The 15184-nt window shown below is 40.3% G+C and overlaps 1 long non-coding RNA gene across 1 annotated transcript in view; it reads right to left on the bottom strand.

The window, feature by feature from the left end:
- The window catches only part of LOC138262156 (uncharacterized), a 119498-nt gene that overhangs the window by 81342 nt on the left and 22972 nt on the right, over positions 1–15184 (bottom strand). The window contains exon 2 of the long non-coding RNA XR_011199205.1: positions 1108–1157. This is a non-coding gene — a long non-coding RNA (uncharacterized lncRNA). The remainder of the gene's footprint in view (positions 1–1107; positions 1158–15184) is intronic.

The raw sequence follows: 15184 nt of genomic DNA, 5'->3' as shown, positions 1-15184 counted from the left end.
GTTTAAAGGACTGCCAGATGCCAATTAGGTTATATAATCTCAAACTCTACTCAAATGAGGTGCAACTTAGCTTTCTAAAGTTGCTGAAGGTATTATTGTGGTTTAGGGATCAGTATGTGATTTATTAGTAGCTCTAGTGCTTAGTTAAAAAGAGTATTTGTATTTTACATGTTTACCAAAAATCTATTTATCGTGGATTTTCTCCTGAAAACCATTTCAAAGGTACCTTCCTTGTAGTATCATAAATCTAGTGGATGGGTCTAGTTCATCTGGCAAGTTGACCTATGAGCTCCTGTTCACCTTTGCCCTCACTGTTTGCAAGGCCTATATTTTTCACAAAGTCAAGCTGATAGAGTCAAAAGTTGTAGCCCAACTAGAGACAGTAATAAATTAAACTGCATATTTAACGACAAATAAGATTGAAAGTAACTACTTCATTGGAATTGTACCTTCTTCCTTTTAATACATTTTGTTTTTGAAGACAATGCCAGTAAACGTCTGACACTGCTCCACAAAATATACTGATGGCTAAACCAAGGCCAAAATTCTTACTGCTGACCCTGATTGAACATATAAAAATTGATCGTAATTATCTTCCAGTTTGATAATGCTTTGTAGTAAAAATTTTTAAAACACAGGAATTCAGGATAATGTTTTCCAATAATATCTACCCAGTGCTTGTGTCAGCACTCTCCTGCCACTAAAATGCAAGCACTACACTTCCACTGTCTGGCAACCTGTCCTCATCCTCCAGTTTGTGCTAATACAAACCAGTATCCCAAAGAGGTAGTGCACTGGGGTAGAAGAGCAGCTAAAGGCATACACGGGAAAGGACAGCTATGGACAGGCACAGGAAACAGGAAAGTAAAAGCAGAGCAACCTTAGTATGAACAAACAGGAAAAGGAATACTAACGGACAAACACATTGGGGTTACCACTAAGGTTGTACACAGGGTAGGACTCAGAACCTCCCACAGCAACAGCGAATGTCAATGCCTCTGTGCAGTTTGCTCTTGCAGATAGTCACCCCGCAAGCCCCATAGAAAGGAGGCAGCAGAAGTGATTCTGTCTCTGGACCCTTAGAGCACAAACAAGGATTGTACTTACATACACAAGACACTCTCTTATGGGTCCAGCTGGAAACACAGTGGCAATTCCTGGAAAAACAGCAATAGCACACTGTCACTGTTAGGCATTAAAGACTACGTATAACACTAGACAAAGGATGGGGGCTGGAATTGCCTCCTGGAACCCAGGAGCCAATCCCAGAACAAAGGAAAAAACTTATACACAGGTGAACACTGATAGAACACTTAGCAGACACAAATATCCAAGAGGAAACTGAAACAGAGGGAACAAACTAGTAGGCAGGGGCAAGAACTGGGAACAGGCTCAGGCTGAAGCAAAGGCAGGAAGGGGCTAGGAAACAGAGCACAAGCTTCTGGCTGGAACAAACAGAAACAGGAATGGGAAACAGGGAGCAGGCACTGACTTGAACAAGCAAGGACAGAGCCGGAATACAGGGAGAAGGAATAAGCAGTAAACAGGACTCGAAAACATAGAGCAGGTTCAGGCCGAAACAAGCCAGGAACAGGACTGAGAAACAGGGAGTAGGCTCTGGAAGAAACAAACAGGTACAAGGCTAAGAGATAGGGAGCAGACTCTGGCTGGAACAATCAGAAACAGGGCAGAGAAACAGGTAACAGGTTCAGGCTGAAACGGAACAGGAACAAGAATGGAACACCATCTGATAAGGGGTCTGTAACACAAAGGAATCGAACTCCAATGCACGACAAGGATCTTGAGGAAATGGCTGCTTATAAGCAGTTCCAGGCTGCAGCAAACCCCAAGTGGAATCACATGACTGGGCTGCACAGGAGAGGTCTCAGGTGTGTGTAGTTTCAGACACTCGCAAGTCCTGGAGGAAAGAATCCAGTAAAAAGGAGCAACTTGACTTCTCCCATAGAAAACAATGTATAGCAGAATCCAGGCTTTCCCGACTACCAGGCTGTGCATTATGGGATTTGCAGTCCCAGGAAGCAAATGTAATTCTACAAAAGCATACCATAGCGAAAAGGGAAACAAACAGGAATCAGAAAGGGACTCTAGGTGAGTGTTCAAGGTGATTCCCTGGCTACAGACAGTCCCTTTACAGCACCCCCTAGAGATGGGAAAACAGAGTCGTAACAACCAGAGGCACCCAAATGGATCCCACTCTCCTTGAAAATGATCACCAAACTTGAGGATGAATGTCAGAAGGCATCTTCTGCAGCATCTGCAGAATCTCATTTTCAATGTGCACATTACTTGCCCATGTATTTTCTCACATTGCTATGATATTGAGGTTACTGCTTCTTTTGACTGCAGTCTAAAGCTCTTGATATTTTGTGACATATGTGACCAGCCATTACTTTTCACTTTCAGCCATTGAGCAGATGAAATTACCTGCCTAGACTGGCTGTCTCACATTAGCTTAGAAGCAGGCGGACTGTTAATTTGATTATAGTGTTTATAAAAAATACTATAGCACAATCAGCACATGCAAATAATGTTGTTTCTTTCTACAGTCTTGCATCCTCAAACTGCATGCCAGCTCAAAGCTATCTGCTGTATCTTGAAAATCAGGCATTAAAAACTGACCTCTAGCTAAAGCTTTAGATTGTCACCTCTCTTATTTTCTTGAAAATGGCCCTCTCCTTCCCTTCCATCCTCGGCATGCCTCTTCTGTCTGCCCACAACCTACTGTCACATGGGTGTTTGCCTTAGTCTCTACTATTGTATTTCTGCCTAATGCCCACAACGTATTTACAAGAGCACATCCTCTCTTTCCTCTGGAATTCGTAATCCCCAACTCAAAAATACCTAATTTTCTCTAGATCATCTGTTAATACCACCAACCATGGACAAGGGCTCACATATATCCCTCCTCCACTAATGATCACAACTACTTCCTAATTGTTTATCCCCCCACTAAGAAACCTGAGTGAATGCATGGAATGTGTTGCTTGAGCACACAAGAACAATCCCAATAGCCAACAATAAGCAATAATACTGGACTAACCACTAGCCTTGGGTTCTGAAGCAGCATGCCTACCGGCATAAAGGTAGTAAGCACTATTTAAATGCAATTACAATATGTAATTTCAGGAAGTGTGCTGTACAAAACCCTTTTGTGTTTGATTTAGCTGACTATCATGTTGTTCCACCTGTAAGATCCTAATCCACATATAGGTTGATCATAACAGCTGACTAGTTCATTAGTGGCATGGCATTTTTAATATGCTAGGGGTGCAGGCATGTTTCTAAGTTGATGTTTAAAATCCATCATGTTTAATACACGCCCATCAATGCAGTGCAGCTAGACTGTAAGCTTCCTATTATACTGTTGCTGCCAAGATGGATCTGGGGAAAGATAACGTCTGCTATGTAGAATGTATATAATACTTAATCAACCTTTCAGCCAGCACTCGGCAGCCATTGGTCTGTTGTTTTCATTCATATTTTACTTCCACCCTAGAGTTTTTAGAATGAGGCACTGCCCAGAAGTCAATGTTCAATAAAAGAGTGATGTTTCTTGTATCAACATTCATGCTAAAGAGGCAGAGTCCTATGAAAGCTGCCTCTTATAGCAGAGGTCAAATCTTGATTAGTGTGCATGTTTGCTAGTGTTTTAATCTTCAAATAACCCCAGTTACATATAAATGTGTGTTCACTACTGTTAATGTATTATACAGGCCAGATAACATAAACCTATTATGAATTGTACTAGTTTTAGGCATCTATTTACTTAATATAATATTGCGTGACTTCCGTCAATGTGTCTGTAAAAGTGACCCTTTGTCTGGAATTTTGACCCTCTCTCCTGACCTTCTACACCTATTGTCCATAATTTGCCTCCATGGCAGGTGGTCACCCTAGGGCAGTGGTCTCCAAACCTTTTAATGCCGCGCCCCCAGTTGAAAAATAAAAATCATTGGGCCCCACTTCATAATTTTTCACAATTATTTTATAAAGAAGGCAATGCTTAAATATGTCTAGACCTATTTAAACATTGCAGTTAAGTACTGTTACCTTTTTAAAAATGCAATAACTGCTTTTGGTTTAAACAAAGGCCTGTTAACTTTATAATGCTTCTTTTGGGCAGAGTTTGGCGCCCCCCCCCCCCCCCCCCCCCGGGACCACTTGAGGCCAGTTTGAAGACTTTTGCCCTTGGGAGACCACTAGTAAGCAGTTTAATTCCAGTCTAGTCTTTGTAATCGATTAAGTGAGTCTGAGGGTGGCTTTGCCTTTTACAACAGATTTGTGAATTTATTTTGGACTTGGGCTCGTTTAAGGAATCTTCTTAAGAATACATTTTGTTCATGGGTTTTCAATTGTTAATGAGCCATGAGCAAACTTGCAACAAAAATTGTGATTTGATGGAAATAATTTGATAAGATAATTGTGTATTGTGGGAGAATGATTACTTGTCATTAGAACATCGGATTGAGGTGCACAGCCTAAACTTAGAAAACAGAGATCAGTGAAGTACTCATTTAGTCGGTTTGCTTCTTATTGATATGAAATATTTACAGCTGGGTATTTCACCTAGGCTTCACATAACACATTGGGAGGTCAGCACTGTGGATCTAGAAAGCTTGTAATATCTGTATCATAAACTCTTTGTTTGGATTTGTAGTATATGATCCTTGTTTTTATCCAGAGTTTCTCCCTAAGATGACAGCTGGAAGTTTACAAGTTGTTTGAAGAAGTACTTGTTATGGATACAAATTCAAAGTTGAGCAAGCTAGTAATATAGGCTAGTACTTTGATTTCTGCAATGACCATGGATGTTCTGATATACAAACCACTATTGCTTGACAGATTTCTGACGTTGTGCATGAGTTAAAGGATGTTCCCCAGGGGGGTTAAGAAATAATAAATACAATTAAGTGCTTAACTTCCCTATTGAATAGTGGGTTTGAGGTTTAAGCTATCATTTGTTTATGGTTTCACGTAGTTATGGTCAGTATAAATATTAATTACATTAAATTATGTAACTGAAATTGTTGCCGACAAGATGCATAATATTAATGGTGTGTTTCACCAAACTGACTTAGCAAGCAATGCATTCAGGGGTACTCTTGCAATGATGAATATCTTTTACAGAAAGTTTCCCTTTTCGAAGCACATCAGCGTGAAATGCATTATAAATTATAAGCAAATGCTAATCGAATGGACAGACGATACAAAGATTGTTTGATATCAATGAGTTGTTCACATAATACAGAGAGAATTAAGATATAACGTTAAGGAATTAATTAGAATAAAATTATCAATTAAAATCTTTTACACAAAGTTATATCATGGACGGAAGCCAGCCTGGAAGTGACAGCAACAGGCATTTATATGGTTAAATTACTACGGACAGATTAGAATACGTACTGGGTACTGAGTGTCATGGTAATTCTCTGCTGCACCCAGGCATTGAAGGAATACCACTTTGAATTATTGTCTTCAATTGGCAATAAACCATTGTATCAAGAACATTAATAAATGAGCATTGCAATCAATAGTTAAAAAAGGAGTGATCCTAGCAGGGCTGGAAAGGCTTTTATTCCACTGGACATGTCCACAGTGGGCTGAAGCCTTTGGAGGCTGGTTTTGAAAGCCAAGGGCTGTTCTTGGTGCTCTGTCTCTCTCCTCAGCTCCAAAGATTAATTTCAGTAGGCACAGGAAGACTGCAAGAGAGAGAGAAAGAGAGGGAAGGAGGTGGGAGGTACAGAGAAAGCAATCAAAGAGAGGGAGGAGAGAGAGAGGGATGAGTGAGAGGGAATGAATGGATGGAAAGAGAGCTAACTGAGAAGAGACAAACAGAGTGGGCGTGTTTGAGAATTTTTGCCAGGGTTGCTTTTGGTTCCACAGTCCAGACCTGGACCAGTCACAACAGTAGCTATTCAAAAGAGCTCACAAGTTTAGAATTTATGATTTGACAAAAGAGATCCAAAGAAACAAGGGCAACCCCCTTACACAGTAACCTTGAAGAATTGAGGTCCAATTGGAGTACTAATGATGAAAAAGACATAGACTCTCATTAGGTGTGTTCTATCAGTTGGGGTGTGTCTAGTAATAGGGTTTACCCATCCCATCAGAAGTATAAATTGTTGTGTTTCACATAAAGCTTTTCTCTGCTTCTCTGTGAAATACTGGGTAGAACATGGGGGACATTTTCATGGAACAGAGGTTTCTGCATGTTATTCCTAAAACATTTGTGATCTGGAGGTCATGGTTTGGTCATAAATGAAGATAGTGAGATAGCCAATGAGGGTCTCTGACCTATGAGGGAGAATCTGAGAATATCTCCACACACAGATGCCCCTTTGAAATGCATCTGGAAAGGGAAAAATTCCTTTGAACTCAATCACAAAAGATTTGTTCGCCAAACAAGCCCTGCTGGTATTGATACAGAAGACCTCAATATGAAGGCCTACGGGATCAGCCTGATGACTTGAATGCCAATGGCAGCAATGACCGAGGGTTGGAACTAAGCTTTGATTTAGTGAATAGCCAGTACCTTATGATCGGAGGCCAGTGCCCTCACTCTGTCTAGCTTATGGCTAAAATTATGAGCTATTAACATATATGATCTCAATATGAAGGTCTATAGATCGGCCTGATAGTGTTAGTGTCAAAAGCAGCATTGGCTGAGAGTCAGAACAGAGCTTTAACTCAGTGAATAGTAAGCACCCCGTGTGTGGAGACCCGTGTCCTTACTCAATCTAGCCTGTGAGCAAAATTATGAGATGTTAAAGTATATGACCAACCTTCCTTGTATATTGTCAAGGACACTCCAATATGCCCACAGAATGGGGGTAGTTATAAGCATAACCTATACAACTGTCGTGTGGGACTCATTCAGATGTGAGGAATGGGCCAAAAGGTTCCTGAGCTCAATAATTATTTCAATATAATTGCCACCATCCAGTAAATTACAGAAAGTTCAACCTCACAGTGAATATTTCAATATGTCAAAAAATATTTTCAAAACTTAGACCTGCTGGTTCAATTCTGGTATTATATTAGCATATACTGTACAATACATAGTATATACAATAGGCAGTTGTGGTAAATTGAATCAAATACTGCAGGCAACGCAGTGCTCACAAATACACAAAAATACAATCAAAAAGTTCTTATAATACACTGTACATTTCCCACTTGGTTTTCTTGGAGGAATGTGTATATGGGATAGCCCACACATTAGGCTTGGACTTACATTAGAATTCAGAGCCTTAACCATATAGGAAGATGAGTCGACGTTTTGACCTCACATAATTTGAGAGGTCTCCTCAGGACGCCATGGTCCACCAATCACACCCAAGGAAATCAAACATACCAAAATGAAATCTAGCCTTCCTAAAACTTAATCAATCTTTGCCTTTGTCCCTGACTGGCATAGAGATACCCTTGACCCCGAAGGCCTGCCTTCTGGGAGAGGTACCTAGACCCAGGGGACGACAGATACCTCATAAAATGGCCCAATTAGTGTTCCTGTTAGCCAAGAGACGAGTAGCCATATGCTGGATGAGTGCTCAGGTTCCCCAGGAGGCATCATGGCAGAGGGATTTTCTTGAATGGGGAGTGGTGGAGGAAGTGCATATGCGTAATACCGGCAGGGACAGGGGGCATCGGAGGCTGTAGTGCTGTGTGGGTCTCTTCTACACTACTTTACAGAGGTATGATTCTCCTGACAGCTCCAGTGAGGGGAAGTGATGTGCGGACACTGTTGCAGTGTTTCTTTTTTATTCATGATTGTAACATTTGATGATGAATGGTGTTGCCGGGTGTTCCCCCTGTGTGTTCATTGGGTCACCTGGGCACTGCTGTGCCTTGCGAAGCAGGGGGCCCAGCTCCGGTAGATACGTGATCCAGCATGTATGTACTGCCCTTGCCCATGCTCGGGGCTCTGAAATCATTCCTTCATTGAATTGCCGAAATGTACTGCTTGTTATGTTTTGTGTTCTTGTAATGTTCAATCATGACTGATGCCAGACGTGATAAAAATGACAATAAAGAATGTTTCAAAAATAAACAATGGCCAAAACTTTAAGGTGATTTTTTTACCTCATTAGTATTGGGATGTACTGACCATTACTACTCTTTTCTGGTCCTCCTTATGAGATTTTGGTGTCAGTAACACTTTCCACGGACAGAACCAAGCTCTCTTCAAAGCCCTGAAAAATATTTTTCAGGCATAGCCCTTCTCTAATAATCTCTTTTTAAGGATGTTAGACTCCTTAAAATGATTATCTTTGTATTTGCAGCTTCTTTGTATTTGGATAAATTGCCCGTATGGCAAATTGTCTCTCAATGCCCTCAGGTAGTGGATATTGAAACGGAGAAGTGCATCGGTGTCCGTGGGCTTTCTGTACAAGGTAGTGTATAATTTCCCTTCTTTGTACTTAACTAATAGATCCAGGAAAATTATTTAATTCTTGTCATAGTGCATTGTTATGTTATGTTATGTTATTTTTATTTGTACCGCGCACAGCTGCCCCAGCAAAGGGGCGTCCCGGCGCCTTGAGAAGGTAAACACAACACAGCACTAAAAGCGGGCAAAAGAAGACAAAACACAACAGATAAGCTTAGACAAATAAAAAGGTCTTAATAGCCCGCCTAAACTGAAGGAGCTCATCAATGGCCCGGATTTGTGGAGGAAGAGAATTCCACCAACTCGCTGCCAGGACTCGAAAAGAGCGGCCCCCAATTCTGCTCAGCTTAAAGCGCGGAACCACTGCTAAGTTCTGGCCTAACGATCTAAGAGTGCGAGAGGGAACATAAGGAATCAGCAATTTCTCCATGATTTGCGGGGAAGTACCCTTTAAGATTTTAAATGCAAAACAGAGAACCTTAAATCTAATCCTCTGCTACACAGGGAGCCAGTGGAGAGAGCGCAGAGTATTGGACACCGAACATCGCCTGGGGAGACCAGTCACCAGTCGGGCCGCAGCGTTTTGAACCCGCTGGAGCCACCAAAATTCTGACTGGTTTATCCCCGCCAGTAGGGAGTTGGCATAGTCCAACCTAGACAGCACTGATGCTTGAACCACCAGCTGTCTTGTAGGTGCATCAAAGAATTTGAGGATAGGTCGAAGTCCTCTGATGATGCCATAGCAAGAAGCCGCCACCTTCTTGGTATGACAGATGAAACTCAGAGAAGAATCAAACCATACCCCCAAGTTTTTTATCTCTGCCGCTGGGAGGGGAGTCACACCCAACTCCGAAGGCCACCATTTATCATCCCACAAAACCACCTGTTTACCAACCACCATAATCTCCGTCTTTTTGGTGTTTAACTGGAGACAGTTGGATTTCATCCAGTTAGCCACTTCCCGCAGACCATCACAAAACCTGGGAGCCTCCAGGTCTGAGTCCCCACTCAGTGTGACCGCCAGCTGCTTATCATCTGCGTAGCATTGTGACATGCAGGTCCTGACTGGTTGTTGAGCCATGTACCAAAGTTCCTTAGCTCTGTTTCTCTTCCCTGCCAAATCAAATATACATCATCTATATATATTTTCCAGTGCATAACTTGACTCAGATATGGATTAGATCGATATACTGTTCTCTCTTCCAACTCGTGTATTAGGAGGTTAGCTATGTCCAGAGCAAAACAAGTCCCCATCGCCATTCCCTTCTTTTATATGAAAACATCCCTTTTGAAAAGGAAATAGTCCTTAGTAAGTGCCACTTGGGCTAGGTTTGTTAATAAATGTATTTTGTCATCGCCCATATCAATATGCATCACACATCTATCCACAACTGCCACAGCCTCATCTTGGGGAATGTTAGTATATAATGACTCAACATCCATTGTTACCAACCAATAGTAGTCATGGTCATAATCAAGTCTTTCTACCAGATTTATGAACTGCATGATGTCCCTAAAATGTGTGTGTGTTCTGGGGACTTCTAACTTAATGTATTGGTCTGCAAACTTGCATAAAAGTTCCAAGACCAAACCACAACCTAATATGATTGGTTGGCCTGGGGGTGCAGATCATTTTTTGTGTATCTTTGGTAAAGTGTATATCACTGAATTCTGGGACAAGGGTAGTTAAGATAAGCAAATTCCTTGTCAGTAATAATACCTTTCTCCAGAGATTCAGAAGAAATACATTTTCTCTGTAGGTTTCTCACGGGATCTGTTGTGAGTCTTTGATAGTGCCTAGGGTCTATTAATTACCTACCAATTTCACATTATAATATCTTGTGTTCTGAATCACAATGGCACCCCCCTTGTCAGTAGGTTTGATTGTTATGTCGCTGTTCTTCACCAAGTTTATCAGTTTTTGTTATTCTTCTCTAGTGATGTTATAAGGGATGAATCACTTTTTCTTTTCCAGCTGACTAACCATATGGACATTCCTCCAAACAAACCAAATGGGAAATGTACAGTGTATTATAGAAACCTTTTGGATGTATTTTTGTGTATTTGTTCTTTTGTATATTTTGTGAGCACTGCATTGCCTGGAGTATTTGATTCACTTTATCACACCTGCCTATTGTATATATTATGTATTATTATACAGTATATGTTAATGTAATTGCAGAATTGATTAAACCAGCAGGTCTAAGTTTTGAAAAAACTGTTTTTGGCATATTGGAATATCCACTGTGAGTTTTAACTTTCTATAATCTACTGGATGGTGGCATTTATATTGAAATAATTATAGCGCTCTGAGACCTTTTGGCCTATTCCTCACTTCTGAATGAGTCTCATGCAACAGTTGTATAGGTTATGCTTTCACCTTTCTTGCAGTCAGTCGGGACCCAACACTTTTATGTTTCACCTGATCCCTGGACGTCATCTTAAGGATAGTAGGGTTTGTGTCCTAATCCTGCCTGACCTTAATATAGCTACGTGGATTGCCACAACAATCACAATAATGAATTCAGGAATGCAACTAGAATATTGCTTCCATCTGAGAAATGGTGCAAATCACGATTTGTGTCCTAATTCTGCCTGACCTTAATATGTTTTCCTGGACAGTTACAACGATCACAGTGATAAATTCAGGATTGAAACTAGAATATTTTTCCTCCTCTGAAAAATGGAGCAAGTCTCACCAAAGTTCTCTTAAATTGCCTCTTTCCAAGAAAGTTTTTGGACAGTTTCAGAAGGCATTTAGCTATCCTGAAACCATTTAACTTCATCCTAATTGATTCTCCAGCAACTTTATATAACTGCTTAATTTATTTCAAAAACTTTAACACTAAGTGTCACCATGGTGCTTCGCTGACCATTATTTGCTAGCAGATCTAAGTAACACATACCACAGAGGTCACTAGATGCCTACTATAGTGTGACTCTAGCTCATCCAATATGTTGTTCATATGCAATATGTAATGAGTAGTGTTCCATAATCCATGTGAAATTAATGTAAATTCTTATACTTGTATATGTACAAGTACTTGCTTGTCCTAGTACTATGTTCTGAGTAAGACCAATTACTTTGCACATGTGTAACCCCATATGTGCATATGTGGGCTGATATGAGAACACCTGTTCTGTATGACCACTAAACCGATCGCCAAACACATCCCCACAAGATCAAAGTCAAACAGACTAGAATAACTGGAAATCTGGAGTCATGATTGACAAATGGAAAATAAAGCTGAAAGTCAAATTGAAACAAGACCTTAATGAAGATTTGATTTGTACGGGAAACTAGCCTTCACCAAGCTGTCGTTGTCAAATGCAGGACGGGTGAAGAGTGATAATATGTGGTGTATCTGACTCACCAGGGATCAATTGGGATCACAAGAAAACTGACTTGAAAGCTAGACACAAACACATCACATTCAAAGAAAAAAGAGACAATCTCTATTCCAAAATGGCACCGAAAGAGATTAAATTGTCTCTGAAACTTCCACAAGCTGACCCTCCTAACCCAGAGTTGTCAATATAAGGTAAAGCAGACACAAATAACACTATGAAAACAATTTTAGAAACAAATATGTTAAGTCTACAAAACCTTGTGCAACGCACCAAAACAAACACAGATTTAATGCTGATGAAATATCTGGTAGCTGTTACATCATGAAGCAGATAGCATACTAAGGTGCAGAAACTGAGGATAGAATAAGCAAGCTTCAAGATTCTGATGTCAGACTTAAAAAAATATTTGATCTAAATCCACAGTCTATACCCTGCAAAGAGATCTATAGAACTTGAAGATCAAAATCATAGAGGGAACCTAAGGATCTTTGGTCTGCCAGAAGGGGCAGAAGCAAATGTAAAGTCCTGTATAGAATGTACAGAACATTGGTTCTTTACAGTTTTGGGGCCCATTTCCACACATGACTTTGGACTAGAAAGAGTGGTTTGGGATAGTTCACACAAAATACCAACACAAAGACACTGATGCCGATTGTGTACCCCCCCCCCGGGTTACCAGCATACAGAAAAGTTCTTGCTTACATGAGGGGAAACACGCAAGTTACATGGGAAAGTGTCGACATCAACACATCTCACTTTATTCACATCTCAGGACATTAGCTACAAGAAAAGCTTTTCTGGAATTGCACTTTTGAGTAACTTTAGAATTTGAGTGCATTTAAAATTGTTGGTATTTACAAACTGCACTTTTGTAGTAACTTACACTTGTGTAGTAAGTCCAGCACTAAACATGGTCACCAACTCGTCCTGCATCACCCTCTCATTGCAAATAATGGAGGTAGGGGTGTACAATAAAACCCCATAAGAAATAATGTAAAATTAAATTAAATTATTTAAAATAGTTAAAAATATAAATAAATAAAAATAATGTTTAACAATACACAAATAGTACATATTTACTATTTCATTATAAACTACTTAATAACATAGTTTGAATAATCGGCTATTAAATATTAGATAATAAATGTGTACTTAAATAATGGTTTATTAAATATTTTGTGATTAACCCAAGGCCTGAATGTTGGGCCTCCACCCCACCCCCTGCGCTGCAGAGGTCGCATGGACCTATAATGAACTCCTGGTGTTTGTTATACGGGAATCCAGAGCTTCCAGAAGCACATCTACCTTTTCAAGTTCTCAGGTACATCTTTTTATGGTCTGGCTTGACAGTGCAGCTGTCACAAGACAAATATGCGAAAGTCACCAAGAGGGGGCCTCTGACTTCGCCCACATGTTGGGAGCCAGGAGCAGATGTTTTGATTGAGCAGATGTTGTGTGCTTCCACAAAACCTGCTTGCCCTACATGCAGCTGTCATAATTTTGTTTAATTTTCCAGCTGCCTGACTTTGATGTTTCAGGGGAATACACAACCTTGTAAAAGCATTAAAGTGCTTTTGATCACTAGATAATTTATGATGTTTTTCTCTGGCAGCAGCACAGATGGGAGGAAGGTAGTCATTAATCTACATGGAATTTTAGGTCTTGCTTGACAATGCAACTGTCATCTGACCCTATGTGATCAAAAAAAGAGAGCTTTCAGAGTCCTACTGAGAGAGGGACTTAGGCTCCACCCACATGTTAGTCATCCTAAATACAGGATTTGTTTGGGATGAATTTGTGTGCTTCCAGTAAAACTATTGCACACATTGCACTTTTTGGCTTGTGGCAAAGTTTATACTTAATGCTGCAGAACTGAGTTTGTTATGTCGGCAAGCCAATGATCATGGCTAATGGCCTGATATCTTTATTATGAAATGTTAGGATAAAGGCGCTAGACCTGTCATATTTATAGTGAATAACATATGTTAAAGTCGATAGGCATTTAGGTGTGGATTGCTATTACTTGATTTAAAGCCTATAGATTGCCACAGTAGGCAAGGGCTTTGACGTTGGCCCACAGAGATTTCACTGTGATTATTCCTGTTAGGCCCTGTTGAGCTTATATATTGTTTTCCCAGCTGTATTTTTCTAGTTATTTGTAATAATATTTTTTACTGTATGCATGATGTTTCCCATTTTATGTGCACTTGAATAGGCCGGTGCTGGGTAAATTGCAAAGCCAATGTTATAAAGGGTAAAAGCTTCACCAGTTCATTGGAAAAGCATGACGGATTTCACAGGTTTGATCTGGTTATTATGAAACATTATGACAAAGCCAGTAGGCCTAATCTACTTATTGTGAAAACCATGTGTTAAAGACAATAGGCTTTTATGAATGGATTGTTATGACACTGTGCTAAGAGGTGCTTTGTTGTGTGGAATTTCACAGACTGCCATAGTAAGCAAGCCTTTGGATGTTGGTGATCTACCCGAATAAACTGTTACTACAGTAATCCTTATTAGGCTCTCTTAAGAGAGATATTTTAGTATATTTCTTTGCCAACTCTAATGTTGTATACATTTCTGGTTTTATGATTGTACGCACTATAGTAATCCTTATTAGGCTCTCTTAGGAGAGATAGCTTTTTTGCGCAGCCATTTTAGTTACATCTCCATGCACGTTAAGTTTAATACACTAGGCCGCTGTGCCGCTGTGCACCTTCACCTAGAGCAGCTGCGCCCTCTCACCTAGATATGTTTTATTCGGCTTCACTTATTTTTCTTACAATAGCCAGTTTCACGGTCTTGTTTTAGTTTACGTTTATCCTATTGTTTAGCCTAGCCCAACACCGTGTTCTCAAACATGACATTCTTGTTCACTCTGTGTTTCAGTCAAGGCTATAGTTTTGTACGTTGTCGGTGAACGTGGTAGAAGTTATGTCTCTAACACTCGTAGACATTACATGTCCTTACGTAGGAACATTTCTGCAGGACGTTAGCTGGGTTATTATAAAAACACTTGCTAGTCCCGGCACAGATCAAGAGGGAGATTCCAGCCAGGGAATCCCGACTGTGAGCTGAATGCTGAACGCTTTGCCGCAGATGCTAGCGTGAACTACAGGCCTTTGCTCAGGTATGAGGGTCGATGTCATCCTGGGGAACCATGAAAAGCAGAGTTACAGCTTACCACGCTGTGCTCAAATGATAATTTAGACTGGAGGTTGTCCACTCATAATAGTAACAAGATGATAGCATTATTCTTGTGCTTCACTCTCCTGGTCACCATTTTAATATTGTCATGTTGTATCATTCTGGTTATTGCAGCTCACACTTTGCTATCTAAGATGCAGTCATTTTATTAAACCAATATTAAAACTTATACTGCTTTTTCTTGTCATTTATATATGAGACCGAAGTGTGTGT

This window comes from Pleurodeles waltl, chromosome 10 (assembly GCF_031143425.1).
Source record: "Pleurodeles waltl isolate 20211129_DDA chromosome 10, aPleWal1.hap1.20221129, whole genome shotgun sequence".
NCBI classification, from domain to species: domain Eukaryota; kingdom Metazoa; phylum Chordata; class Amphibia; order Caudata; family Salamandridae; genus Pleurodeles; species Pleurodeles waltl.
Note: the sequence above shows the minus strand (reverse complement) of the source record. Positions and strands in the feature narration are given on the sequence as shown.